At 36.9% G+C, this 24,375-nt stretch overlaps 1 long non-coding RNA gene across 2 annotated transcripts; it reads left to right on the top strand.

Moving 5' to 3' along the window:
* LOC110396660 lies at positions 8,793 to 11,716 on the top strand. 2 transcript variants are annotated; one of them, XR_002437141.1, is made up of 3 exons: positions 8,793 to 9,018; positions 9,907 to 10,019; positions 10,716 to 11,716. It is a non-coding gene; the product is annotated as an uncharacterized LOC110396660 (long non-coding RNA). The 2 variants fall into 2 exon arrangements; XR_002437140.1 differs by having other exon boundaries at positions 8,796 to 9,018; positions 10,729 to 11,716.

The raw sequence follows: 24,375 nt of genomic DNA, 5'->3' as shown, positions 1-24,375 counted from the left end.
TTTTCTAACTGTGTATCTGTCTTAGATGAAGAAGAAAGTTTCCTATTCATGCATTCTTCTGAGAGTGATCTTTCTTTAGAGGTGAAATTTCAGGGTGGTTTGGTTTTGGGGATTTGAGATCCCTTTTGTGGGTAGGGCACATTAACATAGAGACGTTCTTTAATATCTCATGAATGCATTTGAGCAGTGACCAACCACATGCTACTGTCACAACCTCAGTTCAATTTTCTTCTGCATGAAGATGCTCCATACATAATATTTATCCAAAAATTTCAATAGAGAATCAAAGCTTTTTAAACACGCTATGACCCACATGAAAATTTAGTCAAAGAATAATTCTTAGTAATAAGAAAAATGCAGTACAGAAGTAATAGATCTTCAAATAGTTCAAAGCATATCTTATTCTGTTGATTCTGGTTGCTGATTTCAGGGCATCTCGTCATATAAAAGAAAAGGAAAAAAATTCAATTCTATATAGAAACTGTTTCACGTAAGTGTACTCAACCTTTGTAAGAAAGTAATGATTTGTTGTAACTCAGCCAAAGAGACTCAGTGAAGGCTTTAATGGTGAGAGTCGTCATTCCTAACTTTGTGTCCAATTAAGATCGCTTCTAGACATCTTCTGTAATCACTTTCTTAGATTATTTATGTTGTCTGTTCACCGTGAATTAGGTCACATGCCTGATTTTTCTAATTTCACAAATCATTATAGCGATAATAAGAAAAGGGAAGGAAAGTTATTTTTTTCTACCTGAGATTTTCCTAAGTCTACTCTTCCTCTCTTAGGGATGGTTTTGGCTGAGTAACTCAGGGAAGAAAGAACTTTCTGTGTGAAGCTCTGATGTTCTTCCCCTGTCCTTTTTCTTTCTTTCAATTATTATTAAAATATTTTAATAAACTCAATTTAGAATATTTACAACTCTCTTAAAACTTCCCATTTGTAGCTTGTTAAGCACACAATCATCTTGGGCAGCATCTGCTGAATAAATTACAATAAATTTTATAAGTTTGTTCTACTTATTCCTTTTTTTTTTGTTGTTGTTACCTTTAATTCGATGAGTCATTAAGCCATTTAATTATTTTAACCATAATATGTATGAGATGCAGCTATAAAGAAATAAGTATCGGCAATTATATAACGATTTGATTGGCAGTAGTCCTAAGGGATATTTGTGAAATTTACTCTGTGTAACAAGCTAAGACAATATTGATTGTCATTAAGGACTGACATGGATAAATATAGCAAATTTGTATAAAAGACAGAGAAATATAATTTCTCTTTTTTTTTGGCAATGTATTCATTGTCAGATAATAACACATACATTAAAAAGGGATGAATTAATCAAATTTCACATTCTTCAGTGAATCCCAAAAATATGTGGAGCACCAATTTTGATTAGAAGTGTTTTGATTTATAAAACACATCAAACATTTACCAATAAAAATGGAAGATTTTCTGTTGCCAATTATGTCACTAATAGTTTTTCCTTTACCCTTATTAATCTTACTATACATGCCACCAACACAGGTAATCATGCATTTCTCTTGCATTTTTCAAAGGAACTTCAGAAAATGTTGCACTTACATAATTGCTGGGTATTTTAATTGTGTGTTAGAGAAAAATCTGGATAAATTGCACAGCACTGACACTCCAATACTTTAAACCAGGAAAGTGCTGAAACGTATTATAACAGCAGATTGAAGTTAAATCAGCTATTGAAGTAGAGTTAAAATGCTGTCAAAAAGAAGCAAATATTTTTTGCTGACATCCACTAAACTTCTTTAAGAAGTGATTATTTTCTGGCATCTCAAAGTTTGAAATTAAGCATCTAAGTTTTCCAATGAATCAATTTCTTGGTTCATGCATTAGTATGATGCTAGGTTAAGCACTTTCAACACAATTTTGGAAATAAAAATTAATTTAATGTGAGGAGATGTTTCATTGATGTTTCCCCACTTTTACCTGTTGATTTTGACAGAGTAATTATCTCGTTACACTGTTGGATGCCCTTGAACAAATCCTGTATTTCTTTTGTGCAGTATCAGGTCCCTTGCCCAGAGGTGGATAACTCATGTTTCAAGCCCATGTCTTGTGCTAAAACTCTTGAGTTGGGCTGTAAGAAAAACTAAATCCTATGATAAGGGCCAATTTGAAGCAGTAGATAACACTGAGACTAACTTGATGGATTGCTTTGAAATCTGCATGAAAACTTATCCCAGGATATGTTGTCTAATCATCTTACCTACGTTTAGGGAAGTGCTTTTTTTCTCCTCCTAAAAAAAGTACACATTTTCATTTGATTGACTGGATTAATCTCTTAACTCTACCACTTATAACAGCATTATATTCACCCACTCTTTAAATATATAAAACAGTATAAAATCAATCACACTCTAGATATCTGCAATGTAGACATCTGCAGCAGGGCTAGTTTCTTAGTATTCTTTTATAGTTGATGGAGAGAATAAGCACTTTTATGTGCAATTCATTTGATCTATTTCAGACATGTACTTTAGGATGAGATGAATTGCACACTAGAAACTCTCATTTCTCTCTATTGAATTTAAAGGGTGTCTAGGGTGACTAGTTCAGGTGCAGACATCTGCATTTAAATTTAATTAAATGAATCCCTCTGCAGTATGTCTGGTACTTCCAAGAAATGGACTTAAACACATGCTTGTAATATTTTTGTAAGAAGGAATATCAGATTTACTATGTATACACAAACAATCTGTTTATCTATTATCCTATTTATTCTTTTTAAACTTCATATTTGTTTAATGGGAAATTCACAGATATTTCCGTCCAGTAGACAAACCAACAAAAAAAAAAAAGAGGAAAGATGGCAACTGGAAGCTGAAGGAGCAAGCACTTCACCACCTGTTTTATTCCCTATGCATCTGAATTTATTCTCTGACTGTAAGTGATGACAGATTGTCATGGACTATATCAGCAACATGAAATCCCTGCCAGGAGTACATGGGATGATCCTTATTGGTCAGATGATTGTAGAAGCTGGAGAAAGAGAAGATGTGCACAAGTAAAAAAAGAAATTGTGAAAAAGAAAAGCTTTACTTGTGCACATCTTCTCTTTCTCCAGCTTCTCTTTGGGTGCGATAACATTCCATCTAGCTGCTAGAAATGAAACTGTGCACTTAGTATGTATATATGTTGTAATAACAAAAACTGACTGCAAAAATAAATGGCACCTCAGTGGGCATTATCTCACATCTTTTGGCTACTGAAAACAATGAATTTGTAGCAGCATGGCTAGATTTGTTGGCACACAGCTAAGAACCATCTACCTCATGGAATAGCTCTCTCCTGTGTGATTGTGTAATTACTGGCCATGTGTGGCTACCATACACTCAAACTTAATGCAGTCAGAAGCTTAAATGGGACCTCTTCATTTGCCTTTGGGATCTAAAAGCTTCTAAGTGATAAAAATATGTCAAGGTACTGATGACAATTAAGAGTGACATACTGGGAAGTCAGAAGGAGGAATATGACCTAATCAGAACCAATCATCTCAGAAACTTCTCTGATTAACTTAAGGTTAGCTTTGGGAAAAGTACACATTCAGATGCAGAGAGAATGCAGTTTGTGAGAAGGAAAGAAGGAAACTGTCCTGGAAACTGAAGAAAGTTCAAGGATATTCACAGGAAATAAATTAGTCTTATCGCTGGAAAGAATTAACAGTTTGATTTATTATTATTTTGTTTCTGTGAGTACTGTATCCCTAGACCCTAAATGAAAACTGATAGAAATGGATAATGTGTTTTCTAATAACTAATAAATATGGAATTATTGGTCATCACAGATTTATTTAAATTTTTCAGCAGCTGCTACACGTCTGGTTAGAAAAAAAAAATGCTGCTCTTAACTGCTTATGTGCTTTCAGTCAGGCGTAGAGGGTGTCATATATAAAGACACTGCTTAGTAAGTTATAGTGATACATAAATATTTTGAAACAATTTGGACAGTTTGTAGTACAGCAGATGTAGTCCTCTTAAGCTAAGAGCAATAACCAGTCTATTTAACCATGGGGATACTTTTTATGCCTCCAGACCATGATCAATATTTTCATTTACCTGCCTCTGCTCACACATCCCTTCAGTGTCTGTCCGCACTGCCACAGCTGTTTTTTATGTTTTGACTTTATCTTATTTTATTTATTACTGATTTACTTCATGTTGTATCCTTCTCTGAAATGGTGGGCTTGACTGAACCATGCAGACACTCTTGCAATAACTCCTTACCAAAGAGTAACTCAGTATTTCTCTTTGAATTAAAATAAAACAAAAATCTCAAGAGTGAAAAACAAAATTACCAAAGCACTGCAAATGAGCATTAGTTGCCCATTCCTTCCTTGGCTTGTTTCACTACTGTCTTTGCATGTCTTGCCCACTTTAGTTCCCAATGAACCTGAGGGGAAATTTAGAGTGCCTCTTTAATAATCACTTTCTGAACCTGGAGCAATGGTTCTGAGAAGCTGTTTGCATTACAATTTAAAAAGGAAAGGAATTATAGAAAAAGCCTCCTCCTAATCAGCACTTGTGGTAAAATATGTATTAATAAAAAACAAAATTCCCATTCCATTCATAATTTATAAAGCAGATTGGAATTCATGCACAGTATAACGCTGGAGAAGTAGTCATATTACTCTGTTCCTCATCTATATTATGGCATAGCTTTAATGAGGGCAGTGGAGCTTCTGTGGATTTACATCACTCTACACACGTTGCAAATCAAGCTATACTTTGAATGAGACCTTAAGTGCTACAGAGTACTTTAAATGAGAACATCATACCTTTTAATTCAATATTTTATAGTTTTGATCTTCTCTTTGTTAGCAACAGTTTTACGCTGTTGCTACTTCAACAGAGTCAACAGCCACAAGGTGACAGTGTCATAACAGTCTGGAAAATCATTGAAGTAAGAGGATTTTTCTATAATGAACAAGATGGGGAAATTTATAGCTGAAAAGATTAACTTCTTTTGTTCAATATTTGCCTCTTCAATATTGTAACCATTGTATATTGGTCCAGATGCCTCACAAAGCAGAAGATAAACTGCTGCAGCAGAGAGACAAAGCAAATTCGGTGCCTCTTCTCTCCCTCCATCAAGATTTTGTCACCAACTCTGACAGAAGCAATAGGAGGTAAAGAAAGATGCAAGGGAGCAGCAAGTAAAAGTCTTCTGTAGAAATGGTCTCATGAGGGAATATAGTGTAGTTCCTGAAAATAAACAAAAAAGAAGTGTTGTTTGTGAAGAGCAGAGTATTTCCTTGGGGTGGGGTTGTCCACTTACTCATTCTGATATCGATGAGATGGAACTGCCTCAGAGATGTTTATATCTCACCTCCCACACTGTCTGAAGAGGTTATAGTCTTTTATTCACCCTACAACATTTGTATTTTTACTTTACTGATGAAGAAGCAGATAGCTACTGTAGGGGGGATGAACGATTTATATTGTCCTTCATGCACTAACAGTCCCTAGATCCATATTTGGTTAAGAGAGAACTCATGCTTTTCTAAGCCAGTCAGAGTACCAGGTGTGGCTGTTTCACTTCATGATTACTTCTTTTCAGTTTCAAGAAATGGGTCCAGAGCAAATATGTCTTCAGTGGCTCTCTTGCTCTCTTTGGAATTTATAAGTAATAGGAGTTAAGTACATCTTTAGCTCTGTGGCAAGCAATCTGATTATGGACAAGTGATACTAATCATATCACAGAATCATGGAATTATAGAATCATAGAATGGCTTGGGTTGGAAGGGACCCCAAGGATCATCAAGTTCCAACCCCCCTGCCACAGGCAGAGCCACCAGCCTCCAGATCTGCTACTAGACCAGGTTGCCAGGGCCCCATCCAACCTAGTCTTGAATAACTCCAGGGACAGAGCATCCCAAGCCTCTCTGAACTGCCTGTTCCAGCACCTCACTGCTCTCTCTGTGAAGAACTTCCCCCTGACATCCAGTCTAAACCTTCCCTCCTTGAGCTAAAAACCATTCCCCCTTGTCCTGTCATTATATACCCGAGTAAAAAGTTGATTACTCTCTTTTTTATAATCCCCTTTTAATCTCCATATAATGATGTCTAGAACAATTTCTGTAGCTGTTTATGTCCACTCTTAACATTTTTGTGGCTGAACTCTCTTCTCTGTTTTTTTTTATTTTTCAGGACAAATTTACAAAAACATGTCAATAATGTGAGGTAGATATCAGGACATTACCTTAAAAAAAGGAAAAGTAGTGAAACCTACAAAGGACCTGCTGAGTGAGAATATCTGATTTTAAGGTATTTTTGATTATTCCACCAGAATAAACTTCATGTAAGTGAAAAAATAGTTCACTATATATAGATTCTGCCGTGATTTAAACTTAACTTGTGATTCAGGATAATATAGATGGGGAAGCCATCAGGACAGCTGCAAAACTATCCTTGTAATAGAAGTGCCGCCTCCTTGCAATAATGCAGAAATAATCACTGCTTTGTACCATATCTCATTAACTACATTTAAATGTTTTAACGTTTTTCAAAGTTTTGGTTTGAAATGATTACAGTGTTTCACAAAGTTAGAGCAACACTGCAAGCATTATTAGGTGGGGATAGAAAGTTAAAAATGAAACTGTACAGAAGAGCGGCGGAACAAGGTGTCATTACTATGAGTTGTAGGAATAGATGACTCTTATTCTCACTGTTCTGGACTGACAAATGTACCGTCTGTCTATATGGCATTAACGAATGACAGTTTCTCACCATTTGGTGGATGCATGTGTCATCATTTGTCTAGATGACATCTTGATTTATAGACATCATTGAAAAATATTAGAAAATCTTTCTACAAGTTTGATGGGAATTCTGAATATGTGCAAGTTAGGACTACATTTTTTTTCCTAACGGTTCATTGGGATGTACTATTTCAGGCTATCAGAGGGGCAATATAGTTGACCAATTAGTCTATCCACCTGGGAGGTATGTGCCTTGGACCTACTTTCCTGCTGTACCTGTACCTTTCTGACCTTGGGCAAATGATCTACTTTCTCTGATTCATTTATTTTAGAGTTAAACAAAGAAGGGATATTTCTCCCCCTGCCAAGGGTAAATGGAATCACATTGAGCGTGATGAGTTGTTTGGAGGCTACACTAATTAAAATTACATACTATGCATTTATGAATCAAATCATTCACAAAGCAAATTTCTGTTAAATATCTGAAAAAATGTTAAGTGAATGGAAGGAATAGCTTGCAGAAAATACTTGGACTCATTTCCTCATGTACAGAAAAAATGGAGAAAGAAGAACAAATCCCTCCCAAGAAAAGTTAATCAAGTATGCAGAAAATAAAATGGCTGAAATATGTATGTATATGTGTGTATGTACATTTGTGTGTATGTGTACAAAGCATGCACATCTTTTCCCAGGCTGCTGATACAAAGAAATTTGCAAAGTTCAAATTAGCAATGTAGCACATTTTCCAAAGACTGAGCATTCTTTTGCCGCTTAGGAGCAAGAAAGATCAATCTGATATTTATTATAATTCTCCTATAATAGAGAATGATTATTTTTCCATAGAGCATTTTTTATTAATGGTTTTTGGCTCTAGTTGTCATTCTGTTCCTAAAGTTCTTACAATTCTTCACCAATATGTGCAAGTCATCTGATTGTTCTGTATATGTCAGTCAACAGTAAACAGCATTCATCCTGCATCTGTTGGTGTGCAGAAGTAGATGTCAGCTGGCGTTTGTGCAGCCACACAACCACACAGAGGAGCATTTTCTGTCATCGTGCAAGTCGCTGAAAGGCATTTGCCTCTTCTGAGAATTCACCAGAGCAGCACTGTTAAAAATATAACTTTTGAAGGGCAGCAAGGCAGTAAGTCCTTAGGAATGCATAATTTGTATCCCCTAAAGAATTTGCTATCCTGTTAAACAAGGAAGTAGGGCACAGTGATCAGAGGTCTTAGTTTGGCCAAGAATCCTAGAAAAAAAAAAATTGGCCTTGCAATAGTAAAATGGAGATCATGAACAGGAGGAAAATCAGCTTTTTACTTGAGTAGATAGTGATAGCACAAGGGAAATGGTTTTAAACTAAAGGAGGGGAGATTTAGATTAGATGTCAAGGGAAAGTTTTTCACGGAGAGGGTGGTGAAGTACCGGCACAGGCTGCCCAGAGAAGCTGTGCATGCCCCATCCCTGGAGGTGTTCAAGACCAGGTTGGATGGAGCCCTGGGCAGCCTGAGCTGGAGCCTGATTTAATGGTTGGCAACCCTGGATCAGAACTAGATGATGTGTGAGGTCCCTTCCAACCCAAGCCATTCTATGATTCTACGAAAACAGTGTTTTTCTTTGATTTCGAATTAATAAATAATCTCCAGGATTTTATTTTGTCCTAGACTTTGACTGAGATCTCGTATTTTTTTCCTGGCTGTCACTTTCCAGTCAAATTTATGGTAGCATACTTTTTCCCTGTCCTGAGGCTGGGGAAGTGTGAACAGATTTTTCTTCCCAGCTCCATCTCCTGTATCAGCTTCCCAGAGCAGACAGGATGAAGACTGATTGAATTATCCATCCCTCTTCCATGTGATCCTCGCTTGAAATAAAACCAAATCTGGTTAAACTGCTGAAGGAATTTTTAGGAGGGACAGAGGGAGGCACTCCTCTCTTTCTTTCAGAGCAGTTTAGGATGAATAGGTACAGCCTAGGGTGATTATCTTTGGAGGAAGGATTTTTCTTCAGAATAAAGGCTCTCATTAAGCATTGCCTCCAGGCAGTTTGAGTTGCCTGCACAGTGCTTTGGAGGAGCAATGAAAAGCTTCAGCTGTGCTGTAAGAGGCATTTCTACCTTCCCAGGAGTGCCCAGGCTTGACCCCATTTAGCTAGTGAGATCAATTTAGGTCATAGAGCGAGGTCAGCCTCTATATGCTGTTCTTGGAGACTTTAAAAATGACTACACGGAGTTGGTTAGCCATTACGTTTGTCTCAGATCATCTCTCACCTCTTTCTGCCAGGGTAAGGTAAGTCATACATAAGAGCACTTTGAAGTGACAGATGATATTGTTCAACTTCTGGCGGACAGTCTGTTAGCTGGGATGAAAAAGAAAACAATAACATACAATAAAGCAAGGAGGCAATGTTAGTCATGCTAACTTTCAGCAGTAGTCCCTGAATTGGATGCTGTTGTCTGATATTTTTTTCGTGTGAGGTGAAGCTGACCTAGAACGCTGGTTAGGACTCATGAATATGAATAAAGATTGCATGTCTCAGCTGACTAGTGATTGATGATGTAGCACTGAGTCACTCTTTTCTTGGAATTAAAGGATGATGCTAAGAAAACCACAAGCTGAAAAACTCCCGAACGTTTAGAAAGAACTCATCTCTTTATTCATATGCCTACGGTTTTTCTTTTCTTTTCCTCTCTTACTTTCCTTTTCATTTTCAGTTCTGTTGATCTGCTCTATTTTCTTCCCCCTTCTTAGCAAAATCCATAGGATTATAGAGTTTATATTTTTGTCAATCTGTATTTATAGATTAAAGCAATTTAGAAAGTCTTTCACTTTTAGAAAACCATTTTAATACTGGCATTAGAGATAACAGTAGTCCTTGAGGGAGATAAATTACATATATGCTATAGGAATGGAAGAGGATAGAGGAAAGGTATCCTTTAGTTGGCATCTCTACAATTTCTTACACAGATAGGACTTCTAAATACTGCCACAAATAAAAAGATAAGAATTGGTCAGAGTATAGATTAAAAGAAATGACACATGGAGACAGAAAACCAGAAACAACGTTGATCTGCAGTTGGAGTTAATGCAAATTGGTATGGCTTTGTTGACTTTAAAGGTTTGAAGATCATATTCCTGATTACAAGCCTTTGAAATTTTCTTTCCTTCCTTTTCCAGATTTCTCTCTGGTAAGCAATGAAAATTGTGACTCAGAACCTTCACAAATGGGAAGTGGAAACTCCTGATTTCTAATCAAGATAATGTTTGTGCAAACAAATGGATATTTGCAGGTAAACACAGTATGCTAACTTTAAAGCTGCAAGTAGTACCTGTGGCTTCAAACATTTGCGCCTAAATGTCTAACTTAAATATGGTCATAATGAGATTTTGAAATGAAAAACATGTAGTTTCTCATTAGTTTACGATTTCTTTTATCTTGAAAAATTAAAAGAGAAGATTCATGGAAATCCAAAATCAAGGCTAGGAGAGCTCATCTAATAGCCAGATGGTTATCATAAACTTATGATTAGAGTTGACTTTCTGCAAAAAGTGCAGCTTATTTAATATGTACAGTTTTTCCTCTTATTCATTTCCAAAGAAAAAAAGCAACAAAACAAAAGACAAAGGTTATCTTTCATGGAATGTGTAATTCAGCAATGCATCTTACCATCTCCTTACAACCTCCACTCTTCTGCCTTTCCACTCGTCAAGCCTCTATATTTAAAAAAGATAATCAAAGAAAATTGTCATCTTAAACTATATATTTCCTGAAGATAATTCTTATATTAAAATCACCAGCAGAATTTAAAATAGAATAGCATATGATGCTATTAATTTGCTAACTGAAGATGTTGAAGTATTTCTATATATGCCCTACTGGGTTAAGTCATACATACAGACTATTCTTTAGGATATAACATAAAAGTGTTATTTTCTATCACTTATGCTAATAGCCATTAGGTGTCTAGTGTAATGACAATTCACAGTGCTTATCTACAGTCTGAACAGCAGTTCCAGTATCTGGATATACCCAGTAACACCGCACCATACCAAGAACTTTGTATGAAGAAACCTGGGGCAAACCTGCACATGACATGGATAATCTTTTGCTGTTGAAGTCAGTGTATCTATTTCAGTTTGCACCAGCTGAGTATGTGACTCTTCTCAGCTCATGAGCTGTAACAAAGCTGAAAAGATGGATAGAAATAGCAAGAAAAGATTTGTCATGTTTGGGTAGACATTACGTAGGGAGGTGTGTGTATATATATGGGGAGAGAGAATATATAAAGACAAGGACTTGGGCATACTTCCCATATGTTTCAAATCCTTTGAAAATGTAAAATCTTAAGGGATAAAAGTTCACCTATTTGACAATGAGCTCTGATTTTTGTTTTCCTTTTTTCTTTATTTTCCAATCACGTTGGTCCATGATACGTACTAAAATATCTTCCCATTTCGCTGTTTTGTGGCACCTGGTATGCTTGAGACTTTCAGCTTACTCAAGGCAATAACATTATCTATTGCATATTTTGTGGTTTTGTTCCAAAAATATTGGTGGGGGAAAAAAATCTGTAGCCAAAATAGAATATTATAATGTAATCAGATTATTTTTAACTGCTATCTATATTGTTAAAAGTAAGATGGACTCCATATAAATATCATATAAATAAATATAAATAATAACAACATAAAACACCTGTCAAGGTACGCTGAGTTATGTCTATTTAGTTTCAAAACAGTCATTAAGGACTTTGATGCCTATTTTTTAGAGCCTTTAAAACTTTCTGAATATTATTTCATTATTAATCTGAATTGTTTAGCTTTTCAGCAGCACAAAGGTGTGTATATTATCCGTTTTATTTTTGAATTAGAAATGCTTTTCCACTTGTAATTTATATGGAAAAGACTAGTTGCATCAAAGAAATCAGTTATGCTGTAATTAAACTAATATTTTCTCCCTTCTTTCTTTTCTATCTTTAGTACATCAGACTCCAACTATTGCTTATTTTTAGGGATATTATTTTTTTCTGTGAGGGTCTCGTACTCCCTTGCAAATATCTACATTATCTCATGATCTGTAGAGTTACAAAAGTGTGTCTCGTGCTGCTGTCTGCAGTTTGTGGATCTATTTTCCAATCAATTCAAGGCTGACTCTCATTAATGCAATGAGAGCTTTCATGGATAAATCCCTCATTTCTCAATGATAGAATAGATTCTTCATTATTGAATTGCACTCAAGTGGGATCTATCTGCATCCAAAGACAGAAATTCTTGATTTCTTGAATCATAATGAATGCCCCAATACATTTCTTACTATTTCAGTTCTTCCAAACAGTATCTAATTTCCTGAGTATCTTTGATAAATATTGGCTTTTTTCCTGCCCTCTTGGCTAATGAAAACTCAGGAGTTATTCGTCAAGCCTACTAACTATGGAAGTTTGTGACTTCTGGAAATGACTCTGAAAAGTGAATTATAACCTCTGATATACTGAGTCCAAGAAAGAAAGGATATATGGGTCATTGTTAACAAAATGAGAAGGAAAAGTCTTTGCGTGTTGTTGGTATGTTATCTATCTAATCAGTGGTAGGTCCAGTGCAAGTGTAGGTGGATCATACTGAAACTTCCTTTTCTTACCTTAAAATCATTTGGGAAATGTACACATTTTACAATAGCATTGCTGTAGGAAGTAAGAAAATAAAATTAATACAGTGGGTACAGTAAATTGAGTTTCACTCACTGACATGTATTACAGTATTGTTTGAAACACTAATAAATCTAAATACATTCATACTGTGTTTGTTTAGGGGATCACATTTTCTTTTGTTGGTGATATTTTAATTTGGTGCCTTGATTACAGTATCAAATGTATGGAGTGTTTTAAATACCCTTCATTGATGTCATTTATTGTTAAGTGATTGAAAAGGTAAAATTTCTATTTTGTGTCCCGTTAAATAAAAAAAAAAACACTTCCTATGAATGAGGTTAAGAAGTCTGGAGCTCCACCCTGAACTCGGCTACAAATTCTTGCATGATCCGCCTTACCTTTTGTTGAAAAAAAGTTAGTAGTGGCTGCAGGCCCAAGAAGTATCTGGATGCTGTAGGTACTGAACATCTACATGAATTCAAGGAGATATGGGAAATATACATGGAAGAGAAATCCAGTAATAGTTAAATGTAATTACTGCTCTGACTCAGGAAGACATTGAACTGCAAACTGTGGGAGGAAAGGGAATATTTCTGGGGAAACAACTCTGTGCACTTGCTCTGACCCTGCTAGAGACAGGATAACAGGATCTTCCAGGTCTTTTATCTGCTTCAATCTTTTGCTTTCCCAAGACTTCTATTCACAGGATGGTAATGCCACATGAATTACTGATCTATCTGAGAATCCCTGGTAGCAGGAGGAAGGCCTATTATTCCTACGAAAAAGGTTGAATAAACTCTTGCCTGGGATTAAATACATTGAATCTTGCCTTAGAACAAGGCAGTGTGCTGAGTGGTTTGCTGAAGTGTCTTCCAGGATCTTTTCCTAGGATTTTTCACTCATTGTTGAGAATTAATCTCATGGAAAAGATAATCTCACGTGTATTAATCTCCTGTTTAATTGTACTTCGTACAATTAGATTTGAGTATGACCACAACAGTCTTCCTTAGTAGTCAATGAAGAAGGGGCTGAATCACTTCTTAATGACATAACATTCTTTCTGAAAGTGCCTCTGCTTTCTAGACGGCATTTAGAAAAACACTAACATTACTGTATTCACATCAGTCTTACAGTGAAAAGAAAAAAAGAAAACAAAAAAATTACTTAACTGTTTCTTCAGCAGAAAGTATGAAATGATCCAACAGAACTAACTCACAATGGCTGCTGACCATTCAGAAAAACACAATCCATGCATTCTGACCCACTGCCACAGGCAACCTTGACACTGGGTTGTGCCTGTGGTTTAGGGGAAGCTTAAGTGTGAAGGAGACCCAGCCATCTTCTCTGCTATTAGCAGAGTGGTAAAAGAACCCTTATCCATGGGCTAGGAAAAAAACCCTAATTATATTATTTTAACCAGCAGTCATGGTAAATTTCTGGACAAATATGTTTTAATTGAAATAATTTCCTTTGATCCATAGAAAATAACTTACAGCTTATAGCTGCAACACTAAACTGCTTGCTAAATCCCTAACCCTTTTAATTTTATCAGATGCAGATTTTTCCAGGATAATTCTCTTTCTTATTTATAAATAGATACGACTGATTAATGCAAAAAAAGACATTTGCAACAACACTAGTTGGAAAAAAGAGTTCATACATTACTGTATTCATTCCTCAAATGACTCTGGAGAATGGTGAAGATTTCATTCTGCACCCAACAAATAGAACGTGCAGGGAAACTGTAGTAGACTGAGTCTTATTAAACTCAATAAGCATATGTATCTGCATTAGTTTGCACCTTTTCTGTTGCCTACCATTGCCCCACATCATATCTTGCATTCTAAAACATGAAGTCTTTGCCTAGAGCTTTCTGAGGTTCATAGTTGCCTCAGTGGCTTACACTGCTCAATATTTTCTAGTCCCCTGTGACATCCCATTTTCTTGAATATAGTAGACTTTTCAACTCGGTCAATTCTAGCAGTCTATTTGGCCGTTACCTTTTAAAATTGATTGCTTGGATCAATTTATATGTCACTCATCTGCTTTTTTTTTTTTTTTCCTTTTCCCTAGAAATAATGATAGGAGCAGATGTGAAAAGAGACCAACAGCATAGGACATACAGATTTAATATCAGATATAGCAGCTTTGCCACCCAGTTACAAATGATCTGCATTGCAGTGCAGAGATGCTCTCTGAACCAAGACATTGATGGCTTCTTTTTTGTTTCTCTTTCCTTCCTCTGTGTGATACATAATGGATGATTTTTTGAGTCGTTTCCAATAAAATGAATAATCTCTTCACATAATTTTTACTCTTAACTAGTGGATTTTCTAATAAGAAAAATAGACTAATCATGTTTCCAAGTTAAATTAATGATTGCCCTTCAGTTTGTAACGTTATTTTCCAGTGATTTCTATTCCTAACAAACTAGTGTGGGAGGTGTAGCCATAGAGAAGATATAAACAAATGGAGTAAGTTTAGTGGGATCTGCAGAAAAATAATAAAAAAAGAACTTCTGTTGCTAGGTGTCTGAATGTGTTATCTGAATTAGATTTTAAAGTAATATGATTTTTCCTTGATGCAAATACCCTTTGCACATAAAAAAAAAAAAAAAAAAAAAAAAAAAAAAAAGCTTCTAAAGTCAATATTCTGACAGTGATTTCTGTGTTATAAAGCAGACTTATTTATTTATTCTATTTTTTTTTTTAATTTAGGTAGGTATCTGTGGCGATTCCTTCATCTATTACATTTATATGCGCTAGAAACAATATGAACAGAGCTTGAAAGTTTTGTGGAAAGATATTGTGGGTTTAAGGTGTTGTGTTTTTTTTCTTTTCTTTTATTCTTGGTTTAGAACTGCAAAATCAAGGACAACTTCATGTGTTCTGCAAAGTTCAGCTGTAATATTATTATTCACGCAAGTTGTCTCAGCTGTGAAGTCAGTACATTTGTTCTGGATGTCTCTTTATTATTAATGGTCCTTTCACCTGACTTTCTACATTTGTTTGAGCCAACATCACTTTTACCTGCTGGCCAGTTCACTTAGATTATTTTCATCCCCTGGTTGCCTTTAAGGTGAAGCTTTGTTCCAAATGTCTTCTGAAAGGTTAGTTTTAACTATTATATTGCTCTCAGATTGAAATTCAGGAAACAGCTATGGCAAGTGCAATAGTGAAACTCTCCTAACTCCAAGGTGTTACTCATTCTATCAAAAATACTGTCCCCAGCATAGCATTGCAGGGTAAAATTCACCATGGAGCAGGGGTAAATATAGCGCAAAGGCCACAGTATGCTTAAACCCACTCAAGTTTGACACCACACTCTACCTTAAGCAGAAGTGGATGTTTAAGTAGGAATTAAGTTGTGTGTTGCCTTTTTGATGGCTCTTTGCAAACGGGCAAATCTCATCCAGAGAGAATAAGCATAAAATTGGATCAATTTATTAAAAGTTGTGAAAGGAAGACATTTTAAATAGATTAACCAGGAAAATATGACTTCCATCTTGGAAAATATATGCTTATGAAAAATATCATTTTTCTTTCAAATATGAATCCAAATAAGAATTTATTATCTTTAAAGATGCCATCGATTTCTGGTGTATTTGGATGAAGAAGTCTGGTTTTCCTTGGGCTGCTTTCAAGGGTCTAATAATTTGAGACTGTGAATCAGACTCATTTATAATTTTATTTTCATATACTTAACAGTGTCACTGATGGAGAACTACTTATACTATCAAAAATATTTATATAAAGCGCAAGTAACACTGCCAAAGAATTAATTAGCATGAGCAGTGGAGTTCACTGGAATGTGAAGTACAGGGCTCTAACTGCAAAATCAAGAGCTGAACAAAATAAGATGTTGGTTTAGCTTCCGTAGATTATCTTACAAAGAACTCCATATCACACTGCTACAATTTCATCCCCTTGTTTTTCCCTATATATAAAGTAAGTTAAGGAAGTTTTCTACTTTTACAAAAGAATTTGCAGTGAGAATCAGGACTCGAAAAAAACATGTAATCAAACAAAATAGTATGTAATGGAAGCACGGTTTCAACTCAAGACAAAGTAATGTTCAGATGATTTTTGTGTATGGGGATATATGTATGTATATTAGAGTAATGCAAAATGCAGAGTATCAAGGTGATAATATTCCATATTAGGATAATTCATTTTATACATCTTAAAATAGAAATGTCTAAGGAATGAGAGATGGAGGTCAGAAAAAATTCATGAATTCTTTCACCTTATTTTCATAAATCAATGCCTTAGATCCCACTGAGGCAGCTAAAAATACATTTCTCTTTCAGATGAAGGAGATTAGGAGGTGGGAGGGAGGACATGTTGCCTTGCAATCATAGAGGATGTCAGCATTGTCATGAAAATTATGAACATACTGTGTAGGTGTTACTGCATGAGAGATGCACTTTCCCTTTTAGTGACAGAGATAATAAGAGTCTTTTATAATCTGCTACGTACAATTTGAAATTTCACCTTTTGAACCTATTGCATTTGTGGTGTAGTTTCTAAATAGATACTAGGAGAGAAGAAGTGAGTTTGCATGGGTTGAGTGAATGCTGTGCAAAATCTGTGGATTTCAGGAAACTAACCAGTGATGAACGTGTACACAGAAAATGCAATGTTTTCTGGCTCTTGGAACTATCAACTTTACTGGGCACAGAATAGCCAAAATGAATGCATTTCATTCTGGATGTCAAAGCAGAAAGCTGGATGTCACGGTTGACAGTTTGGGCCTATCTGCTTTCCAGTTTGTGAAGCAGGTCTGAAGACTACAGCCACAGTGAAGTAGAAAATGCGAGCAAGGGCCAGGTAAATGCAGTTCAGAAGCCTACATTCTGAATGCATGGAGAGGCTTCACATATTCATCATTGAGAAGCAAACCCTGAACAATAATAACTGGGTCTTTATGGCACAAAAATTAAGAAGACAAATAATGCAGTGGGTGTCTGTTAATTGGAAGATCTCTGTGGGTGGCCAGTTAAGGAGGTAAAACTCAAAGATATATTTGAAAATAACTAAATTGACATAGAACTGCACACAAACCAAAAAAACTATAAACGTTTTATGTGTTCCTTCTTTATGGAATCTGCTTCCTATAACATGTTCCATGCAAGACAGAGGGTCAGTACTTTCTGCTCACAGAAGACACAGTAACTCTTATACAGAATGTACTTCAAGTGTGGAGTCGGGAAAGACAATGATAGTGGCATTCATTAGGTGGATCTCAATTTTTTTTTCTGCAAATAGAAACTTTAGAGCTTCTAAAAGAAAAAAAAGTTCTTCTTTCTCGCGTGTTTTTTATGTATACTTTTTCAGCTGCTTCTTGACTGCTCCTGCAATAAAACATCAATTTTTTTAACCTGAGAAAAATGCGTTCTGTGCACAGATTATGCAAATACTTGTACACCCACTGTCTTGATTTCCCCATTTTCTCATGAATAGCATTATAAACCTTTATAGAATAGAATAGAATGGCTTGGTTTGGAAGGGACTTCAAAAGTCATTGAGTTCATACAATCATAGAATCCTTAGAGTTGGAAGGGACATTTAAAGGTCATTCAGTCCAACTCCCCTGTAGTGAACAGGGACATCTACAGCTTGATCATGTTGCCCAGAGCCTGGTCCATCCTGGCCTTGAAAGTCTCCAGGTATGGGGCATCCACTACCCTCAGTGAAAAATTTCCCTCTGACGCATAACCTAAATCTCCTTTCTTTAAGTTGAAAACCATTTGCTCTTATCCTATCACTGCCTACCTGCATAAAAAGTTGATTTCCCTCATGCTTATAAGCTCCTTTTAAGTACTGGAAGGCCGCAATGAGGTCTCGCTTGAGTGTTCTTTTCTCCAACCTATCCATCTTATCTATCCTATCTAACTCTGTCTGGGGGTCCCAGGCCTGGATGCAGTACTCCAGCTAGACCCTCACAAAGGCAGAGTAGAGGGGGACAATTCCCTTCTTTGCCATGTTGGCCACCCCTCTTTTGACGCAGCCCAGGATGCAGTTGGCACACTGCTGGCTCATGTTAAGCCCAAATCCTTCTCAGCAGGGCTGCTCTCAAGGAGTTCTTCTCCGAATCTGTACACATATCTGGGATTGCCCTGACCCAAGTGCAGCATTTTGCATTTGGCTTTGTTGAACCTCATTAAATTTACAGGAGCCCATCTTTCAACTTTGTCAAGGTCCTTCTAGATGCCATCTTTTCCTTCTGCTGCATCAACTGCATCACACAGCTTGATGTTGTCCACAAACTTGTTGAGAGTGCACTCGATCCCATCATCTATGTCATTGATAAAGATGATAAAGAGCACTGGTCCCAGGATGGACGCCTGAGGGACAGCACTCATCACCATCCTCCATCTGGACATAGAGCCATTGATTACAACTCTCTGGCTCCAACTTTCCAGCCAATTCCTTATCCTCTGAACTGTCTACCCTTTGAACTCCTCCCTCTCCAATTTACCATGCAAGATGCACCATAACAACCATCATTCCCAATTTCATATAACTGCTAAGTATCATATTTATCCTTTCTACATAGCAGTTCAAGGAACCCAGTATAAATTAAACTATCATTATTTTCCTTGTCCTTAAATAGGTTTACATAATTTCCCACTGAGATGATCACTAGAGAAACAGCTTCTTTCACACTGTAACTAAACACACTTTGCAAAACTATCTGGTGATCTAATCTGATTTTTTTCTTAATTCCATTGTATTGAGAAGTATTCTCTATGGTGTGGTGGATCTGCAACTCACCTATCCCAAGGAAGGGTTTTCATTGTTATTTTCCTCCAGTGCTTCTTCATTTTCATCAATGAAATTCATGAATTTTCTTACTGTTCTTCATTTCTTTGTTGTTGTTGTTGTTATAATTTTTTTCATTTAGCTTTGATGTATACTTTGTCAGCATAAAGTTATGCATTCTTGTGCATTTTTTGAACAGAGCTAGCCCATCTCACTCTCAGTCATGCACAGCAATGAGGGAACAGAAAACTCTGTGATGGATTGGTCTTTTTCATTGCTCATTTACCCAATCAAGGGTAAAACCAGGGAATTTAATATTGTACAAGACTTCTGGATGAATATCTATATCCTGTGTTATATCTCTTGTTTGTGAACTGCTCCTCAAACTCTTCCATTTCTGGGTCCTCTTCAATTTATAGAATCCTTTGTGACTCACACAGCCACCAAGAATAACCAGTTTTGGATTACATTTATTTTTTTTTAATCATCCAGTAGTTATGGTCATGCTGAGTGCTAAGGTTCTAATGTTATACATATATAAATGACATTTTATGCACCACAAGAGTGTGGTATCAATCACTTCAGTCAATCAAGCATCTGATGATAACTTGAGTTTGTCTGCGTGTATGCATACTAGTAGGATTATGCATGCGTGACCATAACATAACATAATGTTCCATAACCTAGGTATTGAAGTATTTAGGTTTATATAAAGCAGGAACTTCAACCTTATATTATACCGTTCACCTCATATTTCTTGATTTCCTTTGCCCTTTTCCATGAGTGGCATGAACTACATGGACATAGATATAAAACGAATCTACGTAAAAATGTAAGGTAACTTACTCATATTTGGATCTACATTACAATTAACCAAGCAGAAGCTCAAATTTGCTATAAATACTGAGAATATATCTTTTGATGTAAGTCAGAAGAGTTTTAAGAAATCAGAATATGATCAATTTTACTCTCCTTGGAGAGACTTTGTCATTTTACTACGGCATGTAGAATGGAAATGACAAACAAAAAGATTTGTAAGCATGTTCTAGTGCCTTAAGCTGAGCAAGAAGAATATTGTCCAATCTTTCAAGTTTTCCTGGAGGGCTCCCGGTTCAAAGCCCAAGACTTTCTGTTGAAAGGGTCTCCATATACCTCCTTAGGGAAAATGACAAAAAACAACCCTATTCTTTTTTTCTTTTTCTTTTCTTTTTTTTTCCCCAGAATTGGAGAGCATCCATCTCATTTAAATATCTCAGATATTGTCGTTCGCACCATTTGTAGTAATGAAAAGTAGGTAAATTACTCCCCTAAAATGTCCAATTTGCCTAAAGTGTGTTTGTTTTGTTTGTTTGTTTGTTTTAGGAGATATACCACATTGTAAACTGTATATCTCTCCAGAATACCAGGGATGGGATTCAGTCTGTCTAATTTTGGAGGGCTACAATGTAGTGACTATATCTACCAGTCTATCTCTAGTCAGTACAAACAGCAGAGTGTAAAGAATGTTTTGCCTCATCAGTATTAAGAGTAAGACCAGTTTCCAAAATGTAAACATCTATTATTTTTATGCCATTTGTTACCCTGGTTTATAGCTACAACTTTGAAAAATCTCCTGTGATGCCTGTGTTGTATTTACTCATCTGAATCACGTGAGGACATCTCAGACTGTGTGAGATGTCAACACTTAGGCAAGTGAATTTTGTCCTAGCACATTCTTTAAAGTGATTTGAGTTGCTATCTCCCCTTATTAGGAGAGGAGAACTGAGATCAGGTGGGATGGCTCTGGGCATCTGAGGTGGCACTAGAACTCCTATATTTCAGAATCTGAACTTCAGATTTCCTTCAGTCATATTGAGTAGCTAAAGAGTTCACATACCCATAGATTAGTGTGTTAGACACATGGCACACAGAAGTTAAATCTGTAACTGAATCACACACCCATAAATAAATGAGTGAATCTCAAGCAGTGTGACCAGATTAAATGCAGAATTAAACCTGTACTGTGCGATCCAGGGATAAATCTCCTTTTTTATACTTACATTTGCATTAGTGATCTTTTTTCCTAGGTTTAGAACTTTATGGAGGTATTAGTTCAGGATCGAAGAAATATGCACAACAGTGTTTTGCCTAAACTAATGGGATTATATCACCCTCTGGTTCTGGCACTAACCCAAAGTTTTGTTTCTATGCTATGCTGTATGGTTTTAAACAGGGCCCTAGCTTATTGATAAATAAGCAGTGATTTCAGCATTTGATTTTTTTTTTTAAAAGTAATATACGAATGTGGTATGAGACTCTATTCAGATTTAGGCTGCCGATGAATCGTAACTTGATGCTGAAACACAATTGCCCCCTGATAGTCCTGACTCATAGATATAAGACATAGAGTTATCTTTAGAATCATAGAATCACCGAGGTTGGAAAAGACCTCCAAGATCATCCAGTCCAACCGTCCACCTACCACCAATATTTCCCACTAAACCATGTCTCTAGTACAACATCTAAATTTTTCTTGAATACCTCCAGGGATGGTGACTCCACCACTTCTGTGGGCAGCCCATTCCAGTGCCTGACCACTCTTTCAGAAAAGTAGTATTTCGTAACGTCCAGCCTGAATCTCCCCTGGCACAATTTGAGGCCATTGCCTCTAGTCCTTTTGCCAGTTACATGGGAGAAGAGGCTGACTCCCAGCTCACTACAACCTCCCTTCAGGTAGTTACAGAGAGTAATAACGTCTCCCCTGAACCTTCTCTTCTCCAGACTGAACAATCCCAGCTCCCTCAGCCACTCCTCATAAGGCCTGTGCTCCAGACCCCTCACCAGCTTCGTGGCCCTTCTCTGGACATGCTCCAGGGCCTCAATGTCCTTCTTACAGTGAGGGGCCCAAAACTGAACACAGTACTCAAGGTGCGGCCTCACCAGGCCTGAGTACAGAGAGAAAATCACTTCCCTGCTCCTGCTAGCAACACTATTTCTGATACAAGCCAGGATGCCATTGGCCTTCTTGGCCACCAGAGAACGCTGCTGGTTCATGTTCAGCTGAGCATCAACCAGTACCCCCAGGTCCATTTCCTCCACTCAGTCTTCCAGCCACTCTGTCCCATGTCTGTAGCATTGTCTGGGGTTGCTGCGGCCAAAGTGCAGGACCCGGCACTTGGTCTTGTTGAACTTCATTCTAATGACTTCAACCCAGCTATCCAGCCTATCCAGATCTCTCTGTAGGGCCTTCCTATCACCAGGCAGGTCAACACTTCCTCCCAACTTGGTATGATCTGCAAACTCACTGAAGGTGTTCTCAATGCCCTCATCCAGGTCATCAATAATGATAGTGAACAGGACAGGCCCCAGTACCGACCCCTAGTGAACACCACTCATGACTGGTCACCAGCTAGATGTGACTCCATTTATCACCACTCTCTGGACCTGGCTATCCAGCCAGTTCTTTATTTAGCAGAGTGTACCTGTCCAAGCCACGGGCTGCCAGCTTCTCCAGGAGAATACTGTGGGAGACAGGAAAGAAGCGTGGCTATCACATCCACCAGCTCCCTCAGCACCCTTGGGTGGATCCCATCTGACTCCATGGACTTGTGGCAGTCCAGGTGAAGTAGTAGGTCTCTAAACAGTTTCCACCTGAATCGTGGGGGTTTATTCTGCTCCCCATCTAAGACTTCCAGGTCAGGGGGTAGAGTACTCTGAGGATAACTGGTCTGACTTTTAAAGACAGAAGTAAAGAATGCATCGAGAACCTCAAGCTTTTCCTTGTTCTCAGTGGTCACATTCCCCACCACATCCAGTAAAGAATGGAGATTCTCCTTAGTCCTCCTCTTACTGTGAATATATTTGTAAAATCTTTTTTTGTTCTCTTTAACCCCAGCAGCCAAGTTGAGTTCAAGCTTTAATTCATCCAAGTCTTTTCTGTAAGATTAAAGATCTAATTTGTCAACTTTCTGTACATTTGTGTCTTAAAAACACAGAATCTGAAAATCCATGTATTCTGATTGGTTGAGGTCATTATTAGGTAGTCAAATGAATGGGAATCATTCAACATGCACTAGCATTTTCTTCAGTAGAAACACACAGATTTAATCTCTCACACTGAAATAAATGCTCCTTAACAGAATTCATCTCTGTGTGATTAGCCTGTAAGGGAACCTGTTTTTCTTCAGATTCTATTATTTCTCATCCCCAAACCAAACATATTATATGCCTCAGGCAAAAATAAGCACATCTTAGTAGAGGAGAATCCTCACAGTAAGTGTGGGTCAAAGACTGCTTAATTGTATAAAATTCAAATTAATTTATTATTGGTGGACTGTGAAAGATAAGGGTAAGTGTACTTCTTTCTTTTCTTTTTTCTTTTTTCTTTTTTTTTTCTTTTTTTTTTTTTTTTTTGAGGGGAGAGAGGAAGGAGAAGAGGGGAAGAGCATTTTATGTCTGTAGTTATGCCCAGTGAGGATTTTTTCTTAGCTATATTACTCTTTCCTCCCCATTGATTGTCAGCTTCCCTTTTATCAAAGGCAGTTTGTTCATCTCCTTCTTCTCAGCTACTCAAGTTCTTAATATGTTTCAATCCAAACATCTGAGATTTAAAAAAGCTCTAACTTAAGTCTTTATGGTAGTTTGTGTCAGTTTTATGGCAACGTGCTGTAGAGCTAACTCACAGACAGCTGATGACATAGCTCTAATGAAAAGCGACAGGAAGTAGCCATGTGTACTGCCCGCTTTTCAAGCTTTGCACCTGAAGATGGAAGTGAACAGGAGTAGAAGGCCTGAGAAACCTGCAAGTGTGACGTTGTGAGGGAGGTACATAAGCACAGAGCAAACAACTTCACTTCTAGCATGTGTGTTCAGAGAATGAGAATTAACCAGAACAAAATACAGACAAAGAGAGAACTGCTGTGACTGTCTGGGTATACTGCGTTCAAGAATGCTTACCACTAATGATGGATGTCTCTTCTTAGATTGATAAAGTCCAGAACTAACTCTAATTAAGAGCTCTGTAGGCCATCTGTGTTTTTGTTTTTTGTTTGTTTGTTTGTTTGTTTTTGAGAGAGAGACTTGTAGACGTTCCATAGGACTGTGTGAAAAACACTGTTAGCTCAGTACTAGAAGGGCTGAGCTTGGTAATTATACTTTTAGTTTGTTTTAAATTGGTACTAGGCATAAAATAAGAGAAAATAGAAAAGAAAGGGAAAAGAGGAAAAAGAAAGGAAAGGAGAGGGAAAGGGATGGGAGGA

Source organism: Numida meleagris, chromosome 3, assembly GCF_002078875.1.
Source record: "Numida meleagris isolate 19003 breed g44 Domestic line chromosome 3, NumMel1.0, whole genome shotgun sequence".
NCBI lineage: Eukaryota > Metazoa > Chordata > Aves > Galliformes > Numididae > Numida > Numida meleagris.
This window is presented reverse-complemented; position numbering and strand designations above follow the sequence as displayed.